This window comes from Chelonia mydas, chromosome 1, assembly GCF_015237465.2.
Source record: "Chelonia mydas isolate rCheMyd1 chromosome 1, rCheMyd1.pri.v2, whole genome shotgun sequence".
NCBI lineage: Eukaryota > Metazoa > Chordata > Testudines > Cheloniidae > Chelonia > Chelonia mydas.
Window position 1 is genome coordinate 15,045,311 of NC_057849.1, and position 21,788 is coordinate 15,067,098.

Sequence of the window (21,788 nt, forward strand, 5' to 3'; positions counted from 1 at the left end):
GCTTCTTAACCCTTTACAGGTGAAAGGATTTTGCCTCTGGCCAGGAGGGATTTTATAGCACTGTATACAGGAAGGTGGTTACCCTTCCCTTTATATTTATGACAGGTCCTGAGCCAGGAAGTGGCAGGGCTCTGTTGGGAAGGAGCAGCAGCTGCACAGCGAGCCAGGAAGTGTAGAGAAGCTGGATGCCGAGAGGAACCGCCAGGAACCATGCACAGAGCCGTGTGTGGACAGGCTCTGACTGCTGGACATCACAGCTGGGTGCAGGTCGGAGTGGGACTCATGGGGCAGCAGCAGCAGCTGGGCAGGGAGCAAGTGCAGGGGGCTCCAATGAGAGACACTAACAGAGCCTGTCCTGGAAAAACACAAACTTCTATTTGCTTGAAAAAAAACTGGACAGGAGAGGACACCCCAGGCACTATGCCAGCAGAGCCCTGACCAGCAAGTGGATTGCCCCAGAGACCCAAACATTTACTGCTGTTGCTGACCTTGAACTGTGATTGTTTAAACCTCTGTACCTAGGAAATCTGCAACCTTCCCCTTTCCTGGCAGCCTAGTAAAATACCCTTTCCCTTAGCCATGTCTGAGGAGTTATTGGCTGTAACTCCTGGGCACGCTGCTGGCACCCTGGGGGTTTGATGTGCTCTGGCACTGAGCAGCCTCAATATTTACATATTATAACATAAGGTGGTGCCATAGCCACACTTTAGTTAAGGGTGAATAGCAGCTTCTCCATAAAGCTAACTTGTCAAAGTGTTTTATCCCGGTCTGTGAGGAGTTAATTTGGTTCTGTTGCACAGACACATGGATTCACCTGAAGGGCAAATGTTGCCCAGACTCACTCCCCTTAGGCATCGGGGTTATACAAGCTACACAGACCTCCTCCTTGGGTAAGATACATGTATTTAGCCTCGGTTGCATTCACCGATGTATAACTTATACCATCGGATGTGTCACCTCTGGATTTGGCCCATAACCTTGCACCAGATGCTTCCTTGCCCTGTATATCCCATTACACAATTTCTGTCTCATAATTCTTGGTTGCACTCTTTGCCTTTTTCATGAACTACATTATATACAGCGTTCCCATCTTTTCCCAATATTATTCCAGCCAGATCTTTTATTCGTGGGGCCAGTCCGTAATGTGTAATATTCTTCTCTTGTCCCTGCCAGATAGATCTTTATTAGTCTTGCTGTATGTGTTGGATCATTGTTGGGAGCATTACATGACACAAGTCCTGGACAATAAGAAAGTTTCCATACACTAGCTAGTGTTTCCGTAATTTTTGCCAGCACTGAAAACTCCTCAGTTAAAACAAAAATTGTTTTGTCAATTGTTGCCACTGGCTTGCAACAGTCACCTTGCTGGTGCAAACATGCCCTCATACTCTGGCAACCCAAACTCAATATTTTCTGTTCCCTTTGACCATCCTTTATTGCCATTTCCTTCAACACTGGTCAATATTTGCATAATAAGAATGACCTGATGCTGGAGCCCAGCCTCTGCTTTTGGAAGCGAGCCCTGACTCTGATGGGAGTGCCTCTTAGCACAAGAGATTTCCTTAATATTTTCAGGGATTTCCCTTTTGGTCGCTTAGCTGACCCCAGTGGAATATTAGCTGGAGAGGATGCTGTGCCTTTTATTTTATTCTCTGCCTTCACTCTTTGTACTGCAGGTGAAGATTGCCCAAGCTGCAGCCCTGAACAGAAAGGGAAATCCTTGAGATAATCGCTGTAAAGGGACTATACACGAAGCAGCTGGATTTTTATAAAATGAGCAACAAGGGAATTTGCCCTGAACGGGTAGGATTTGGGGAAATTCCTAAAGGCTGGGAAAGTGTGTGGCATTTCTAAGATACAATCTGAGTGTGAGTTAGAGGGCTATTATTAATTTGTATTATGATAGCCCCCAGGGGCTCCAGTAGGAGGGGTAGGGGGAGGGCAGGCATTGTGCTGAGTTCTGCACAAACAGATAGGAGGGGATAGCCTGTGGGGGACTGGATGGTTTGGGGGATTAGGATCCTGCTTTGAAGCAGGGGATTGGACTAGATGACCTCTGAGGTTTCTTCCAATCCTAATATTCTATGATTAGCAATTGGCTATGAAGCATATTGGTTGCTGAGTCAAATCTAGGCCGGCTTGGCAGTGGGCAAAAATCGTCATTGACTCACCGTCTGGCCTGGGTTCAGTACCAAGAAGACGTGTATCCTCACAAACCCAAACTCTCCACTGCTAAGCCCCCTTGTTGGCAGTTATGCAAATGGCCGAGCAGAACTAATTCCCCTCTCTTCCCTAGGGGTCAGCACTGGGGCATTTTTGTGGAAAGAAGCTTTCACTGCCCATGCTGTACCTGTTATTTGGCGAAAGAGGGTCTGTCTACCTGGCAATCGGAGGCATGATCGCAGCATGTGTAGACATATCGGAGCTAAACTTTCATCTAGTTCGTTCGGGAACCAATAGCTGTGAAGCTGCAGCATGGTTTCACTACTACTGGTACCCGAGCTAGCTAGATTAAAGCTAGCTCAGGTGTGTCTACACATGCTCTGAAAGCAGTGTAGACATAACCTAAAGAAGACTTCACTCTTCACGGCCGCAACTGGGCATCTTTCACCAGTGTTCGATTCTCATGAAATACATGTTAAAGTCTGTGAGAATTTTTAAAGTAGAGACTCCAAAACAAACTGTACACTTACTAGAGACAGAAATCACGCTGATCAAAGATCGTGAGCATCTTGGCTGTAATGAGAGTCAAGAGAGCTTCAGCTTGGGTTGTTTGCTGAAGAGAAAGGTTCGACGGGATCTTTTTGTAGCTGCTGAAGCGTGATGGTTTGGTGAATGACGAGCTGTTTGAACTGAACATCAACCTGCAAATGTATAGAAGAGTGATCTTGTGGTTACGGCATTGAACTAGGACTCAGATGCTCTAGCTTTAATTCCTGACTCTGCTACAGTATCCCTGAGTGAATTTGGGCATGTCACTTAATCTGTCTGTGTGCCTCAGAACTCCATCTGTAAAGTGTCCTCTATGGTCTGTTTAGACCATAAGCCTTTTGGAGCAGAGACTGTCTCTATGCCTATGTACAGCATCATGTACAATGGGACCTGGATCTCAGTGGAGGCCTTTCAATGCTGCTGCAATATAAATAATAACAGGGTGTTCCTGGAAAACTGAAATCTCCACATTTTGGATTAAAGACAAGTACTGCTTTGTGTCCCAGAGGGTGATCAAAGTTTCGAATCCTCTCCCCCAAGAGGTAAAATCCATCATTACTGAGATGTAAGGAAACTAATTGTATCTCGGGGTAGATAGTTGTAGTTGACACTTAACCATGGATATTTAAGTATACTTGACCATGCTGATTCTTGATCACTTCCACAGGTCTTACCAGATCATCACATTCTGAGGTCAAAAAGAAATGTTGGGGCATACTGACAGGGGATTTTCACCTTCTGAATCACTGAGCGGTGGAGTCATCCAGTAGGAGCAGATGGGTGATTAAAGGGGTCTTGGTAAGTCTTCACTTTTTCCTCTTTTCCATGGCCATGTTTCGATGTCAAAAAGTACCGGCAGAAAGTCCCATATTCATTTCACATCTGGGCTCTCTCCTTGCCTCAGGTTCGGAACTTTCAGTATGATCACAAAAGTGAACAGTCTCATGACACAAACTACATCTGTCTAAGGTACTTAACCGGCCCCCATTACCATGGCATCTAAGTTCCTCACAAGCTTTAATTTCACAACCCTCCCCTGTGAGGCATGGCAGTGCTATTATCCCCATGTTACAGGTGGGGAATTGAGGCACAGAGAGGCTAAGTGACTTGTCTCCGATGTCTTACATCTGACACTCCTGTTAATACATCCTAGAGTGATATTAGCCTTTTTCGCAGATGCATCACATTACGGATTCATGTCCAGTTTGTGATCCACTATAAAGAAAACTAATGTTTTGCCAATATTTAAAAAGGGTAAACAGGATGATCTGGGTAACTATAGGCCTGTCAGTCTGCCATTGCTCCTGGGCAAGAAAGCACTGATATGAGACTTGATTAATAAAGAATTAAAGGAGGGTAATCTAATGAATGCCAGTTATGAGAAATAGAGCCTGTCAGACTAATGCTATTTTATCAATGACCTGGAAGACAACATAAAATTATCACTGATAAAGTTTGCAGTCGACACAAAAGTTGGGGGCGTGGTAAATAATGAAGAGGGGGACAGGTCACAGATACAGAGCGATCTGGATCGCTTGGTAAACTGGGTGCAAGCAAACAGTAGGTGTTTTAATACAGCTAAATGTAAATGTTTGCATCTAGGAACAAAGACTGTAGGCCACACTTACAGGGTGGGGCACTCTATCCTGGGAAGCAGTGCCTCTGAAAAGGATTTGGGGGCTATGGTAGATAATCAGCAGAACAAGAGCGCCCAGTGTGGCGCTGTGGCCAAAAGGGTTACTGCAATTCTGGGATGTAGAAACAGGAATATTAAGTAGATATAGAGAGAGTATTTTACCGCTGTATTTGGCACTGGCACAACCGCTGCTGGAATATTACGTCTAGTTCTGGTCTCCACAATTCAAGAAGGATGTTGATAAACTGTTGAGGGTTCAGAAAAGAGACACAAAAATGATTAAAGGATTAGAAACCATGTTGTATAGTGATAGACACAAGGAGCTCAATCTCTTTAGCTTGACAAAGAGAAGAGCAAGGAATTACTTGATCACAGTCTTTGAGTACCTACTTGGGGAGCAAATATTTGATAGTGGACTTCAATCTAGTGGTGGTAGATTCTCCATCACTGACAATTTTTAAAATCAAGATTGAATGTTTGTCTAAAGATCTGCTCTAGCTCAAAAGAAATTACTTGGGAGAAGTTCTATGGCCTGGGCTATACAGGAGGTCAGACTAGATGATCACAACAGCCCCTTCTGGCCTTGGAATCTATCAATGTACCGTGTAAGTCAATTATTTTGCATAAATCTAATAATAATAATACACTGATTTACACCAGCTGATGATCTAGCCCCTACTCTGATGCAAAGATGGCCTAATACGCCCCAAATGCCCTTACTGGTTTCTGATCCATAGCCTGGCTAGTGAACACTCAAAGATTTAGTAGGAGCTGTTTGCAATTCTTTTTACTCCGACACTAAACAACCTCATACATCCAGATCATAAAATGTCTTCTGAACCCAGCAGGCTGTTAAAATGTATGCCTGTGCAGATTTACTGTCACATCTGGAGGAGCCAATGCTATCTTAATGGCTGCAGTACAGGTTTCATCATAAGACACGTGGAAATTAAGCTGCATTCAGCAAATCCCCTGCAACCCGTTCCACATAAGGCAAATAGTGTGAATTCATGGTACCTTTGGGACAGCTTTAGGGCTGTACAAACCCTGAGGTGTTTGGCTTGGGCTGCAAATGGGTCCCTAGGGTTGGGACCCACCCTTCGGACTTGCACTGAGGTTTGGGATTCTGCAGCCCCACAATTTCCAGGAAAACCCCCACTTGTCCCACTCGCCTTGGGCTACTGAACCTTACTATTGTCTTCCGTAGACTGGGGCGTGATCCCTCCTCAGACACGGGCTGGCCTGCGGGTTGCTACCCCTTCCTAAAGGTGTTTCAGGGGAAAACTCAGGCTATGCCCCTGCTCCCTTAATACACCAAAGGCTGGTCAGGCCAGGAGAGAGTCTTTCCTTCTACTGCTAGCTGTTCCATTAGGGCTAGAAGCACAGAGCACCTTAGAACCCCACGTACTGGGATGCCTCATAATCCAGTCATTAGGGAGCAGCTGGTTTGTTCCCTAGGTGCTCACACACCATGAAATGATGCAAGGGGCTGCATTAAAGGGAAATACAATGGGGAAGATTGTGGCAGACCTGACATGGGTATGCTAGCGCCCCCGACCCACACATCTTTGTGCAGCTCGTGCAAGGTTCTGTCACAATTGCAGTCCCTGTGCTTGGTGGGGAGCATAGGGACTTCTCCCTTGGGATGGCCAGGTGTACAGTGCCCCCAAGAGGCAGGGATGAGCTAGTCATGGGCCCATTCCCCTCTGCACCAGCTCAAGGAGCACTGATCAGTGAGACTGTGGCATACAATTCCTAGCGCTCTGTGAAAGTGAGATTTCATCAGGATTTGTTCACATTGTTCTGGGCCATTTCGCCCTCTGGAACTCTTGTTCTTCCTGATATGTCTTCCACGGTGAAAATGTGAGAAAACTTGACATTTTGCACATTGTTGACGCAAACCGATGCTCGTCCATAATAAAACTTCGAATTCCAAAAGTCAGATGTTGGAGATTGAATTTGGTTTTTGCTCGGAATTAGGCTCCGTTGTTAGTGAAAAAAGGTGAGTTTTCCTCCAAAGTCTGGTTTCAAAGTGGAAACTACAAAAGTCATTCTTGAAACTGACCCGTTTTTGAAACCTGGAAATGAAATGCAAGGTTTTCAAATTCCATTACACATTTCTCCTGACTTCACCTCCAGCGCCCGAAACCCCCAAGGCCTGAAACCTTTTGGCTTGAAAAACAATCAGATTATATTTTAAAACACAATCTTGAGAAGCAATCTGTAACTCCATCCCCCTTTGACTTGATTGTTGAACTTTCTTCTCTGGGGTCTCCTCAATTACCAACCCTCCTTACTCCAGCATGTACATAAGACTACTACCTGCCTTCTCACACAGACACAGCAATCCAGTCCAATCTACATCACTCCACCTTCAGATAACTCTCTTGGCTTCCCACTCATTTCAAGATTCAGGTCAAAACTACTTACCTTGGTTTTAAAGCCCTGCACAGACTTGCTTCAGTCTATGTCACAAACTCGAATCAACTCTATGGGCCTGAGACTCTTTGTAGTCACTTACATTGGTGCAAAGCAAAGGGAGAGAGGGTGTAAAATGCCACCATTCTAACTTGATGCCATTTTACAATCCCTTAGTGTTCCTGACCACACACAGTGCAAGGAAGTGGAGAATCAGGCCCTATTTATCTTCCTTTCATCTAGGTATTTATAGCCCCGTGCCCTTCCCCCCACCCTTCAGTGCTATCTGAGCATTTCTCTTCTTTGTGCTGAGGCCCACAGCTGCATGGCAATGGGTACTTCAGCCCCCTTGCAGCTTGGGGGAAGATCCAGCCCTGTCATTCGCTGGCATCCCCAGTCAACCACTCTGTCCCTCCCAGGCTTTGGGCAGGTTCTCAGCTGCTTCACTCTGTAGAGTCAGGACTAGAGCTTGGGTCTCCTAAAGTCACTGTCCAGTGCTCTAGCCACCCAGAGGGCCACCTCATTAGTTCCTCTACTCACCTTCGCACCATGGCAGATAATCCTCAGTGTTGGGTTCCCCTGCTCACCTTCACAGAGTGCAGCATGGCAGATCAGGGCTGAAAAGACTAGGCCATAGATGTGCTGATTCCTGAAGGGGTGTGTGTACACACACTCCCAGAAAGGGACTTCTTCCTCTGTAGGTGAGGAAGGCCAGCCGCCCAAATCGGAGCTAGAATCAAACAGTATAATACACTGAAAAAAGAAGAAGAAAGATAGACTCTTCCAGGCAAGAGAGTACTGAGGATTGTGAAACTACGCTTAGGAGGTCTGCAGCTGCCCTAGACAAGCTATAACTATAGATCCCTCCTTCTGCACCCTGAGATGTTGCAATGGAGGGATATGGGCTTCTTGCCATGCCTAAAAGACTGGAAAAGTAGTGGGTTGTCCTCCTAAGCCATTGCCGCAGGTCATCATGCCCTTGTCCAGGTTTATTGTTCCCAGATTCTATTGCAGGTCACCATGCCTTGCCTCCACACACACACACACACACACACACCCCAGGAGATGGCTATAGTGACCCAGACATGGAAAACAGTAAGGGGCCTCTTGACTCTCCATTTATTTATTTCTACCTCACCCTTCTCCCAGTCCCAGTGCACTCCATTCTCTGCACCACCTTGCCTATATCTCCCCACCTTTTCCACCGCTCTCCAGGACAATACAAAAGATAGGCACAGGACAGCAGCAGTGAGATTGGCTGAAGAGTGTGTGGCTCTCAGGCCTGATTAACCTAGCATTAGATCTGCAGATGTCCCTATCTCCCAGAGGAGATCTGCTATGGCAAACCAGTCCCGCACCAGACACATTTAAAATCAACACCTGGTTGAGGGGATTGTGGTTCTCATGGGCCCCAAAAAAGAATTCAACAAATAGAACTTATTCTACTGGCTGATACAAAGTCCATAGTCCACTGTTAAACTAGTGAAACATAGGCTGGAGTTCCGGCAGGAGGGCTTTGTGGTGGGTGTATAAAAGTGCCGGAGCACAAAGGACAAGTCTCTATTGTATAATGTTCTTAGCATGGTCAAGAAATGGATTTTTGGAACACATCCCAGCATGGAATGCTTCCGTAGGGCATCCACCCTATTGCCACCACACATGGACATACTGGATGACCTTGGAACCTCATCCTGCTTGTTCTAGCCCTGCCCAGATTGAACCCCTATAGGAGGTGTCATTCTACGCCCTATCCATTTGTGTGGCATCCAGATGGCTACTATCTCATCTGCACAATTGCCATAACATTCATTCCCTAAGTAAATCTGGTAGATTTCCCTCCTTTCATTAAGCATCAAAGTCCAGCTCTTAGGAGCACTGACAATCTCAGGGCAGAGTGGTCCTGTCTCCTGGATGGCCACTGGTTCACCAAATTCTGCATATCGGTCATCCAGTCTTAGCCAATGCCTTAATGGAAAAGTCTTTTCAATGCCCTAGTCTCCAGGGGAAGATGGATGAGATATTAATATATCATATACCTAATTTTGAATACCCATATTTCAAGGACGATCCTGCTGCCCAGCCTGGAGGCACATTGCTATGAATATCTCATTGTAGTGGATCTCATTGAAGTTAGCATGAAGAATAGGAAACATTTTCTGTGCTTACCTGAAAACGTGCTTTCTTCGAGGAATAAGGTCCACAGATCCAGCCCACCCTGGAGAAAAATGAGTCATCCAGAACAAAGATGGAAATGGACATCCAAGGATTTGGGTTTGTTGTCATCAGGTGGAATTTACCATGCTCTGCAGTAGGAGAAATTGTCATGTTTTTCCTCCAAGGATATCTAACACCATCTCTAATTCTGGAAAGCAGATTAGTATCATTCTGGCTGTAAAAGTTACCTCAGCTGGAGGAAACTTCAGGAGGCAGGTTTTCCCCTGCTGCCAGTACCTCATATATCAGGTTCTCTCACAGGCAGGTTGATGCATCCATTGTCATGGATCTGTTGATCTTATTGCTCAAAGAAAGCAAATTTTCAGGTAAGCCTGTATACATTTTCCGATTCTCCACCCATCTAGCACTGAGCTCCTCTCTGCACAATCTCACCTTGGGCGGTTAGAGACTTATTTCCAACTCCTGCCACCTTGACCTCCCTACCTGTGGCCCAATTCTGCCAGGTTCTGAGTGCCTCCTCTTGCTCATTATGTGCCCTGATCTACCACTGCCTTCTACAGGAGATGAGCTGTCAGTATGTCACAAGAAGCATTCAGCACCTCAAAGTTAAATGACTTACCTAAGGCCCAACAGGGAACTTGAACCAATATTGCCAGCCAGTGTTTCAACCACAGAACCATCCTTCCTCCCACGTTGTTTAGTTATGTGAAAGAGTTTAGGATATAGTATGTATGAAACCATGCTCCATAAATAAAACTCTATTGATATTGTTAAAAATAATAGTCTGTGGCTAATATAATATCTCAGCTGGGTGCACATCACAAGACAGACATACTAAAAACACCAAGGATCAGATCCTTAACAGCTATAAATCTCTCTGCTGATTCTCACCAGCTGAGGACTGGGCAACAGTTTCCTAATGAAATAGATCCCTTTGAACAAAACATCCTGAAAAAATAGAGCTCAGAATAATTATCCATCATGAGATTAAGTGTTTCCAAAAAAAGTATTTTTTTATTCAATTTGGGAGTTTGGTTTCTTTCATTTCAGTTTGTGAAGCACAAACTAAATCACTCGGGATGATAACAGGGTGATAAGGAGAGCGGTAAAATTAATTTATTGGGCTGAGTTTATCTGATTCTGGGGAAAGTGAATACTGCTGAATGCAGCTCAGACGGCACTGTTCCTGACAAGACACCCAGTTCAAACGCAAAATTACATTAAGCAGATGTAGCCCATTAAGAAGCGGAGTCTGAACATGTACTTTAATCTGTCATGGCAAATCCTAGTTGAAAACTTCGGCCCTTTAAAAAAACGTCGTGGGAAGACGTTCTTCCTCTGGTTTTATGACTTTAATCTATTTTCCAACCAGTCCCAACTACAGGATGATGATAAATATGGGATCACCTCAGAGGGATCGCTAACATAGTGTAGCTCAGCTGTGTTGCCTACCACTGGCTAAAGCTATGCAAAACTCTTCTTGCGGAACCCAGCAGAACTGGTTCTGGATTTCATTGCAATCCAAAGCCTAGGTCGGGTTCACAGACTTGGCCAGAGTTTTGAATAAAAAACTTGGTTTTACGTGGTTTCAGCTCTAGACCAGGTGAAATTCAACTTCACTAGGAATTATGGCATAAAAAAGGGTAGCACATTCAACCCATATAATGATATGTTTCTTTTGCAGTGTAGTATTCAGCCATTGGGCATATTTGCATGCTACATAGCTAGATTTGGAAAGATTAGATTTGTATCTATAACCCTTCTGCCAGGTGGAGCTGGAGCAACCAGGGCCAGGTTCAATATCTTGAGGTTCCTTTTCAACAATACAACACAGAACCAGCTCAAGCCCCCACCCAGTAACCTGGGAAAATTACACACCATCCTTGGGCACCTCTGAGATGCAATACTTCCCCACCCGCAAGCTCAGAAACTTTTAATGAAAGGAGGGAAGTCACCCGACATTAATTAGGGAAAATGCCACAAGCAGGATTCATAAACCTAAAACTGTGAGCAAGACCCCCGCCCCAGAGTGCGTGGGGCAGAGTCTTCTGCCTCATGTTCTTGAGTTCTACAACCAAAAGTTCCTCTACTGTGCCCCCCTCTGCTCCCCCACTCACAGCCCACTCACAGTCAGGTCCCAGGGTTCAGAGGTGCATCTGTGTGAGTTCTCCTCCCACCCGGGAATGAAGACAACTCTCCTGCTCTGCCATCTGAGCACTTGCTGTGGTTGGCCTTCCTGGCAGCTGCTGTTCCTCACTAGCCAACTACTCACCACTTTTGCCAGCCAATTGCTTGCCACTTTCACTGGTTGTTCCCGCTAGCCACCCATCAGTCACCTCCTCCTGCCACCTGCCTCTCTGCTGTGACCTTTGTAGGTCAGTCTCTTAGTGATTTTTAAGCTTTCAGAAGGCTGGGTAGAAAGACTGCCTCACCACAAGTGATATCAGCTCTCATTGAGTACTTAACATAACAAAAAGGCTCCTCAAGAAGCCTATTTAGCCCCATCTTTGAACAGTGGGGAGGAACAGGCTAAACCAGACTGGGATCCTTAGAGAGTATCCACAGCTCCTGGCCAGGATACCTCTCACCACCCATCTTACTTTCACAGGGCTCTGGCATTTGAGCCCCTGGCTTGATGAGGTCCTTTCAGCTGAGGGTGACCCCCTCATTTGGGGCAGGTTAAGCACAATTCTGCTCCCCTCTATTCATACAATAAAGACAACAACATTGATAACAGCATTTCACTACCCCTGCATTCAGTACTAACGTGATTTGTAACCCACCACCAGCCAAAGTTGATTACTTTGAGCAACACCGCTCTATCTGCTGGATAGCTAAGCGGAATAGGTGTGTTCATGTAAATACAGTTTGCTCCTGAAGTCTCTTCCACTCTCAGCTAGCTGTCAGGGAGAGTTCATTCAGACCCTGCTTACATATCAGTAAATGTCATTAAACATTGATTTCACCTTACACACAAACCAAAGAAAAAATATTTTAATCAAAATAATCAAAATTTACAGATAGACAAAGTAAGAAAAATGGTGCTTGAGAACTTTTATTTAAGGATATTTACTTTGTGTATTTTGACATGCGATGTTGACCATTTTGTTTTAATGATTACAAAGCTTTGGCTTTTTGACTCTCAACATCTACTGTCATTAAATAATTATTATATGAGTCCATGCATTATTTCCCAAAACTATAAAAATTTAAATAGATATAAATTGAAAAAAATGCTTAAATATAAACACTGATATTATACATAGAAATTATTTTTTAAAATTGACTTCTGCCAAGTCTATATATATCATCCCAAGTAGTATGGTCTTTGGTAAACAAGGGTGACAAAGTTGAGACTTGAGCTGTGTTGAAGCCTGTTTGTTTCTATTGGAATTATGTCCTTGTTTTCTTTCATAAACATGTTGGGTGACATTCTAGACCCACTGGAGCCAGGATTCACCCCTCCTGTTTAAGAAGGATTCTGATTCCATATGTCATGACACTGTGTCAGACATAAACCTGTGAAGGACCACCTGCTCCTGACTACAAACAGAGGGTCAAATTTTCAAAAGTGCCTAAATTGACTGTGGGACTTAGTCATTTAGGTGCTTTGGGATGCCTTCAATGCCTAAGCTGGCTACTCCAGAGTGTTTCAAACTCATTTTCTTTGTGGTTCCCTAGATCATTCCTGACACACACTTCAGCAGGTATAAACAGTGGCTAAAGGAGGAACATAAGTGCTTAAGAATATTAGAAGGGTATAAGCAACAAGAATGGAGATGAATTTGGAGACAGGCCCAAGGGATCATAGCAAGGGATAAAAGGGTGAAATTAAGAGGAACATTTCGGCTAACTTTCAGGAAAGGTTTCCAAACAGTGAGGTGTGTCAGCTTGTCAGACAATCTCCCAAGGGAAGTGGGGTAACCCCCATCACTATTCCAAATGAGACCAGTTAAAGCACTAGGAAATGTTCTATAATGAACAATCCTGTGCTGGCAGGACTACATAGCTCAATAGGTCTTTTCCATCTCCGCTCCTGTCATTCAATGCCATCAATTTTATTCTTTAAAGTTTCTTTTGGCTTTTTACAATTCATCATTTGGAATACACTCTTTGTCCTGGGAGGTAAATGTTTCCCTACTGATTTCGCTACCAGTGTAAACAACAATACAGGAAGGGTTCAGGTAAGACATGGCTGGACCACTAGTGGTGCAGAGGTGACTTTGGAGTACCACTGATACAGGGCACTACAGAGCTGACTTCACAGTGTCCTGGCCCACCCGCTCAGCTAGAGTAGCTGCACACAGGCACTGGTGGAGTGGTTCCTTCTGGGCAACCAATGGAGGAAAGCCACACCTCAACTACCGCTGAGTCTAGCTGGGCCCAGGAGTGAAGTTTTACGTGTGTAGGGTTCGTGGTGAGACTAAGAGTTCCAGGCCTCCTTAAATCAGGTGATTGTTTGGAACTGTGGGGGTTGATGCATGGATGTGGGTTGCTTATTTTCTTGTGTGTAAATCTATAGAAAGTTAACGTGTTTCTACTGTTTTCCCTTTTCCCCAAATTAAAAACTTGCAGTTCCCTATTCCCAATTGCCTGCTGAGTGCTTGCAAGAGGCAGGTGAACAGGGAGGTTGTATTTTACTTTCTTAGAACGAGAATAGAAGTATGGCTCTGGGTAGGTGCTCGAGTCACCCTTTTATTTTAGACAAAGGACCCCTAGACAGTTTGAACCTGGCCTCTGTTACTTCCATTGGCAGTTGCCAGAAAGGTTACATAGATAATGCTTTTGAATGAACTTTGTATTATTCAAATAGCAAATTGGGCAACAACACTGTTTGATGGAGAATAGCAATGCTTTATTATCCATAAACTGTAGAGATGGGCCTGCAACATTGGTTGTGAATCCATCTCTTCCCTTTGCCCCCAACTTACTGAATTTTTGAAGGTATTTGGGTCCAGATTTGTATTTCACAATGTAGTTTGCTTTACGTTGGACAAAATGGGACACCCAATCTAAATATCCCCACACTCAGAAAATTCAATTGAATCAGATCTGAACTTTGACTTGGGGCCCAACTCTAACATATAGAATGCTAAAAGTCTGGAGGTTTCCACTTCCAAAGGACAGCATTTACCAACAGTTTCCACTTAAAGAGAGCTGAGATATCAGTAATTTCCCCTTATAGGACTCAGTTCTCCAGGGTGCTGACCATAGGCACTGACTCCATGACGCCATGGAGCACCCACAGAGAAAAATTAGTGGGTGCTTAGCACCCACTGGCAGCCAGCTCCCTTCCTTCCCCCCACTCTCGCCCACCGTTGGCCTCCATCAATCAAATCCTCCCCCTCCCTCCCAGCGCCTCCTGAACGCTGCGGAACAGCTGTTCTGCGGCATGCAGGAGGTGCTGAGGGGGAGAGGAGGGGACGGGGCGCACTCAGGGGAGGGGGCGGAAAGAGGCGGGGAAGAGGCAGAGTAGGGTGGAGCGGGGGTGAGGCTTTGGGGGAAGGGCTGAGGTGTGGACAGGGTGGAGCAGGGATGGGAAACGGCAGGGTGGGGGTGGGACATTGGGGGAAAGGGTGGAGTGGGGGCAGGGCCTGGGACTGAGCCGGGGTTGAGCACCCCCAGAGAAAATTAGAAGCCAGCACCTGTGGTGATGACCACTCTGGCTCTGATACAGCAAAACTTTTAAGCACATGCTTAATTTTAATCATATGAATAGTCCCACTTAAGTCAATGCTGTCACAGTTAGAACCAGCATAATATAAAAGAAACTTAATCCATTTATTAAGGGTGAAATTCATCCTAGTTCATCCTTGTGTTGCCAGCTCTCACAATTTTGTCACAAATGTTGTGCTATTTGGTGTTTTTTCTTGAAGTCCCGGCTCTCAGAGTCATTGCTATTTGAGAATCTCATCTATCATTTTTATATGAAATGGAAATGTCCAGCCCTCATGAGTTGCGGAGAAAAGCTTGAAAATGTGAACCCCAAAGGATGAATAACCAGAAGGATACATAGTCTTTCAGGTCAGAAGGGACCATTAGATCATCTAAACGGACATCTTGCAGAACACAGGCCATAAAATTTCATTCACTTATTCTTGTATTGAGCTCATGTACAAGACAAATAAAAAGAACCCAAAATGTACTTTAAAAAATCCTCATGGTATTTAAGCCAATCTCCTGATTTGGGGGCCTGACTCAGGATTTTTGAATGCTGGTAGTTGGCAGCAATATCTGCACCACTTAAGTCCTAATGATAAGACTTGTCTTAAGTGGTGTACATATACCTTGCGTTGTTCCCCCTCAACAGGGTGAATTTCATGCTAAATGAATAAACCATCACGCTGCTGAGATGTTTAATCAATGCCTTCTGAGTAATGAAACTGGCCCCAGGGAAGAAACATGCTGTACCTGTTAAAGTCATTAATTCCACATGGATTTCAAGCTTCCTGTTCCGCCTCCTGCTTTTTTTCTTTCTTTCCTAAGTGTGGCCCTCTTTTTTTGTTCTTTGTCCCACCGTTTCAGAGGTCCGCGTTTCACATCCTCTGCATCAGGAGATCACAGTAATAAATCTGAAAGTATCGCAACACGGTTTCATGTCCTGCTTCCCGACTAGTGAAATCCAAACAGCGTGCGTGGGGGTCAAATCTGCAGAAAGCCAGCGTGGGGTTTCGTTGCAGCCTTTCGCGATGAAGAGAAGTGCATGGTGAGATTTGAATCTGGGAAAAAATGAATCCAGACAGGGCATGGAAGTTCCTTTGCACTAAGCTTCATTTCCTGCTCAGAGTTTGTTTGATGCCACGAATGAGTCCATTCGACACATACTTGCAACAAGCTCTAAGAGAAAGCAGCAGAGGAGGAGCTACCTCTATCTTTAGCTTTGTATGGCGGCCGCAGTGGAAGGTTAAGAAAAAGCACATGGGTTGTAATACTGAATTGTATTCACCTGTAGCTGGGTAACCACATAGCTCCAGAGCTCCCTTTTCAACCCTTTGCCGAGCAGGTAACAGCAGCACAAGCAAAGCGGCTGGATGTGTTTTTCAAGCAAGCACCAAACAGTGGTTAACTTAGAAGACATTAGTGGTTGTCTTCAGGGTCTGTTTTCTAACAGGAAACAGGGATGTTCCCTCTGGGACTCTTTTATCACTTTCCTGACAAAGGCATTGTTAATTGTATTCAGATTTTGCCTTTTTTTCCCCCCTGTCAAAGGCCTTTTGTATTTGGGTGCGGAACACCCTTGCCCTGTCTGCTGTAGTATGATTAAGGCACTTTCCATCTTGCAGTCTAAAATAAACAAGCGGTTGGGAGTTTTCTATAACAAATGTAATCCATGCAGACAAGGAGAGCAGCCTAAATAACATAAGATGAAAAGGGAGTTGAAAATACACCACAAGTACAGAGCCAGCTGGATGCATGAAAAGATCTAAACCCCAGGATTTGCACAATAACGTTAAGGACAAATCATTTTATTAAAGCTTGAATAATATTTCAAACAAATGCTATGAAGCCGCTTTCTAAAACAGCTTTTTTAACATTCTGAAATAAAAATGTTTGTGAGAATACATTGGATATAGTTATATATCACGGGCCAAATTGCCAGCTAGGGTTAATCATCATGGCTCCACAGAAGGCAATGGAATGTGACCAATTTACACCAGCTATGTGGAGCTGGCTAAATGGAGCAGAGCAGGAGGCACAACCTAGAATTAAGGTTGCTTAACACTTTCCAGTGTAAGACCCTGTTCTCAATTGCTCATTACTTTGCTGAACTTCAGCCACTCAGGTTGGAATGTCCCACGCTGGGTAACTAGCTTTTAAAAAAAACAAACAGAAATGAGAGGAGGCAAAAATGTGTTTTGCCGATATTAAAAAAAAATTCCTATCACCATTTCGTTGAGAAGCTCTGGAGCCTTCTGTAATTTGGAGTAAGGGATTATATATTTGTGTAGCTGGAGCTCGGGGGAGAGGGAAGAGAGGAGCCCTGTTGACAGGGATGTGCATTTTGCTTTGCCTGTGAAAAATCCACGGACATTTGGCAGAGTTATGAGCCTCCAAAAGTCTCAGTTCACACACATTCATTAGAGGCTTGTGTGGCAACTAAAGTCTCCAACGATTCCATCTGCGCTGAGCTTGTGTAACCCACACACCTCCTGGGTGCAGTGTTCTGCCCCGTCTCGTGGCACCGAGACCACTTAGAGTGCGAGAGAAAATGAGTCTGCTCTACAGCCCTAGCTAACAGTCCCCCCACAGTCTGTCGGCCTCACACACGCTCCACCCCAAGGCTGCAGGGGCTGACCGTTACTTTCCCTCCAATTGCTCTTCTCAACAGCTGTAGTGCCGGGTACTGGAACTGAGAATAGAGAGATTGTCTGTCCTGGGCTCTCAGCGTTTCCCTCCTGGTTCCCAGGCAGTGTAGAGGAGGAAGAGAAAGTGGAGACAGGATGTAGGGAGATAACGGCGGAGACTGGCGGTGGGTGGGGCAGGCTGTAGTCAACACGGTTCCACATTATAGAGTTTCTTTTTTCAGTTTGCTTTTTTAAAAACCAAGGAATTACATCCCTAAAAACCTACTTTAATAGAACATTAAGGTTGCAAAGTCCAGTACTCAGACGTTAGGAAATGCCAAAATTAAGGTTGTCTGTGCAACCCTAATCCAGCCCCCTTGTGCGTTTGCATTATGATACCATCTTTCCTTACATGATCACATGCTATTTTTTCCCACGTGACCCCTGCCTCATTCAGTACACATAATGGACGGTGCTCTGTGGATGCATTAAGATTGTGTAGTGAAGGAGGTGGTTGTAGCTAGTCCTCAAAAATGTTGCAGAAATTGGAAGGTGTGCCATGAATGAAGCATGGTAGCGCAGGAAAAGAGAGGATGGTCTTGTGGTTTAAATGGTTGAATACCACCTGGAAGAACTGGATTCTATCCTTCCCTCTGCTACAGAATTCCTACGGGATGTTGGGCAAGTTAATTAAACCAACCTCTTCACTAGGGCCGCTACTTTCATGAGCGGCGGGTATAATAGGCTAGGGGGAGCTAAGTCTCCCCAAACAGGATGCTACCTTTGGAGCGCCACTGCCGAAAGGGCGTCTGGACCGTGGCCCTGCCCATGCTCCACCCCGAGGTCCCGCTCCCATGTCCCGCTCTTCCCCCACAGCCCTGCCCACACTGTTCCTCTTCCCATCCCTGCTCCACCTCTTCCTCTAAGGCCTCCCCTGCCTGCTGCTCACGCTTTGCTGCCCCTTTCCCCTGCGGCCCCCCCACGCCTGCCTCTCACACCTCTTTGGCCCCTCCCCTGTGCCCCCCCACACCACTCATGCCTCTTCGCCCCCTGAGAGGCAGAGCGGTGTGGGCAGGGGGCCTTTGGGGGAGGGGTCAGAGAGGCATGGCGGTGGGTGATTGGGGGTCTTTTGGGGGAGGGGGCTGAGCAGGAGCAGGGCCTGGGGCAGAGCAGGGGGCAGGGCCACGGTCTCGGCGCCAGTGGCCCCCTCCCCCCCTCCACTTCTAAGGAGCTTCTGGAGCTCAGGTCCAGCCTCCACAAATGTGGGAGTCACGCACCTGCCATGACTACTTTTGTGTTCCTCCTTTTCTGGGTACCTGACTTGAGACACCTAGGTACGTCTAGGCAGCAAAAAACCCTCTACTGCAGCAAGTCTCAGAGCCCAGGTCAACTGACTTGGGCTCTCACTGCAAGGCTAAAATAGCAGTGTAGACATTCAGGCTCGGGCTAGACCCTGGACTCTGAGACCCTCCCGCCTCATTGGGTTTCAGAGCCTGGCCTCCAGCCTAATCCCAAATGTCTACACTGCTATTTTTAGCCCCGTAGTGTGAGCCCGAGTCAGCTGACCTGGGCTCTGAGACTAACTGCTGCAGGGTTTTTTTTTGCTGTGTAGACGTATCCCTGAGGTCTGGTTGGAAGCACGTACAACAGCAAGTGAAGTCAATGGTGACTGTACTCTGAACATACAGTGTGCGAGAAAAATGCTAAGTACTCTGAAAAGTCTGGCCTGAGGTGTTTGAAATTGGCATCCAAAGTTAGTGGATGCGTTTGTCAGTTTTGGCATTTATCTCTGTGCCTCTGGCCCCAGGTGTGAACTAGGGGTGATAACATCTCCATACCTCAGAAGAGCATTGTGATGGTAAATTCGTTACATAGAAAAGCCCATGAAGAAATTAATTATTCTGTATTTAGTGCCTGGTTTGGATGGTTTTCAAAAATAAGGCATGGGGGGGCCCACATCTCGTGATACAAAGAAATATTGAATAGCTAGCCATTAAGTGAGTCCCATCCATCCTCTGCAGTGAATGAGGCAGGTCCTGTGCAAAAAACAATATGTGATCATGTAATTAATGACTGTATCGTAATGCATGTGCACAAGAGGGCTGAATAAATCTCCTTGAGTGCTTTACTTTGCACTTAACTTTTTTATTATACATATACATAGTCAAACTCTATTATATCTCTCTATAATAGAGAGAGTTTGACTATCCACTCATTTACTCCATTTTTCATCAGAATAATTCCACTGAAACTGACTTCTGTGGAATTACACCAAGATAAAACTGATGCAATGGAATGGTGAATTAGGCATGATGGGTAACATGTGGACTAATTCCTTGAAATGGTGCACCTCTAACCTAACTGAGCAGTATTTTGGGGGGATGCAAAAACCTGTATTGATAAATGTGCAAACTGGATTTTACTTAAATCTTGGCAAGCTGTAGTACAATGACATTGATTCTTCTGAGATGGGAATTACCGTCCCAGAAATCCCAAGCCGGGACTGACGAATTCGCTTTGTCATTAGAGATGACCTTCGATGCTCTGTAGGTGAAATTCATCCCAGCCAAGAAAGCCTATACAAGTCTCTCAGCCCCCCGTGAGTTTTTTCTTAAAGGGCCACACCATCAACTTGACAATTGCATTTCTGTCTGCAAATTTTGTACATGTAACACCTACAATAGTGAGCAATGACAGACATTTAGTGAGGGGAAGGGGGGAGTGTGGTTCCTTTGTGCATTTGGTTGCATTTTGAGCCGAGTCATTTTCACCTGTCTAGTCAGCTACTTTTCCACTTTCTGAAAGACCCTTATAAACATCAACAGAGGAACAGAAAAGCCCTTATAGACTAAAATCTAAAAAAATGTGTTTGTCTTAAGCCAGGACACCCGGTTTATAGGGACACTCTGAGAAAGTGGAATTTTAAAAAATAACTTTAAAAATTAGTCAAGTTGCCAGTTTCCATTTAAATCTCAAGTAATGGGCCAAATTCTGGTCCCAGTGAGGCACTGGGGATCCTGCCATTAAATGCAGCAGGAGTCGCATTTAGATGTAAGGGCTTCTGTGGTTCACAGAGATTTGCATTGGCTCTCCTCACCAGGGTGAGTTACACCTTTTGTCAATGGGGCTTTGTAGGATGATAACAAAACAACCCAGGGATCAGTTCAGCAGTCTTTTTTGCCCACTTGCATCACAACTGGACTCAGTTCTCCGCTGAGGCTAAGCTCTGCTCAGTGCAGCTGAATAGCAGAGGGTAAAGGTAGCTCACAACTACCTTTGTAGCTCCCTGCCTCTGGGACGTCCCCCTGCCCCAAAGGCTGCTCTAAGTTACGCCAACTGCAATGGTCCTTAAGGGGTTCTCACACCTGTTGGAGATCAGTGAAATGAAGCAGTGCTCCATACATGCTCCCTTTCCCTCCCAGCGACGGCCCCATCTACATGCATGGGGACTGCAAAGAAGGGGCATCATGTTGGCTGGGTACCACCCAGGGACTCCCCCATGATGGGTGAATTCTCAGCTAGCTGGCTAAGCTGCCTTTACAGCCCCTTTGCACTCCCACTGTGGTGCAAAGGCACGGTAGCATCAACCACAATCTGGGCGTGGGGCTTCAAGGCATTTAAGAATCCGAAGCATTCACAGGGTTCCCAAAAGACCTTTATATGTTATGCATAGAATAGTATTTGACAGTTGGTAAAATTCTGTTGTCCCTCTAAGGGATTTAGAAATTGCATACCACTCAGCTGCAGTGTCTTCCTGAGTCTGGTTTGTAACAGGAAAGGCTGCTGTTTATAGATTCATAGATTTATTTTAGGGGCTGTGTGTGTTGTGTATTTATTGCAGGCAGGAAGCCATCTGCCCCTGGGACACTCATGCTGGTACAGAACGCTGCAGCGTCTCCTCCCCAGTGTGGGCTGCTGCAAGTGCATTGCACCCATCTTCTGCTCTCTGCCCTGGCCCCCGATAGAACACAGAGCCATGTTGACAGCCTCAGTCCTTATCGTCAAGGCTCTCAATGGCCTGGGCCCAGGATATCTAAGAGATTGACTAAAGCTCCAGGATGAAGACCATTGTGGACAACTCTGCTTCTCTGGCACAATGGAACTTCCTATCATCAGGGGTGCTGGAACAATTTGTATAGTGGAGGTCCTGAGAGTCATTTAACTAAACTGTAATCTCTGTATATAATGAAAACGACTTCAAGTCATGGGGTGCTGCAGCACCCCCCACACCCTCAGTTCCAGCACCTATGCCTACCATAGAATCATAGAATTGTAGGACTGGAAGGGACCACAAGAGATCATGTAGTTCAGGCCCCTGCACTCATGGCAGGACTAAGTGTTATCTAGACCATCCCTGACAGGTGTTTGTCTAACCTGCTCTTAAAAATCTCCGGTGATAGAGATTCCACAACCTCCCTGGGCAATTTATTCCAGTGCTTAACCACCCTCACAGTTAGAAAGTTTTTCCTAATGTCCAACCTAAACTGCCCTTGCTGCAATTTGAGCCCATTGCTTTTTGACCTTTCCTCAGAGATTAAGCAGAACAATTTTTCTCCTTCCTC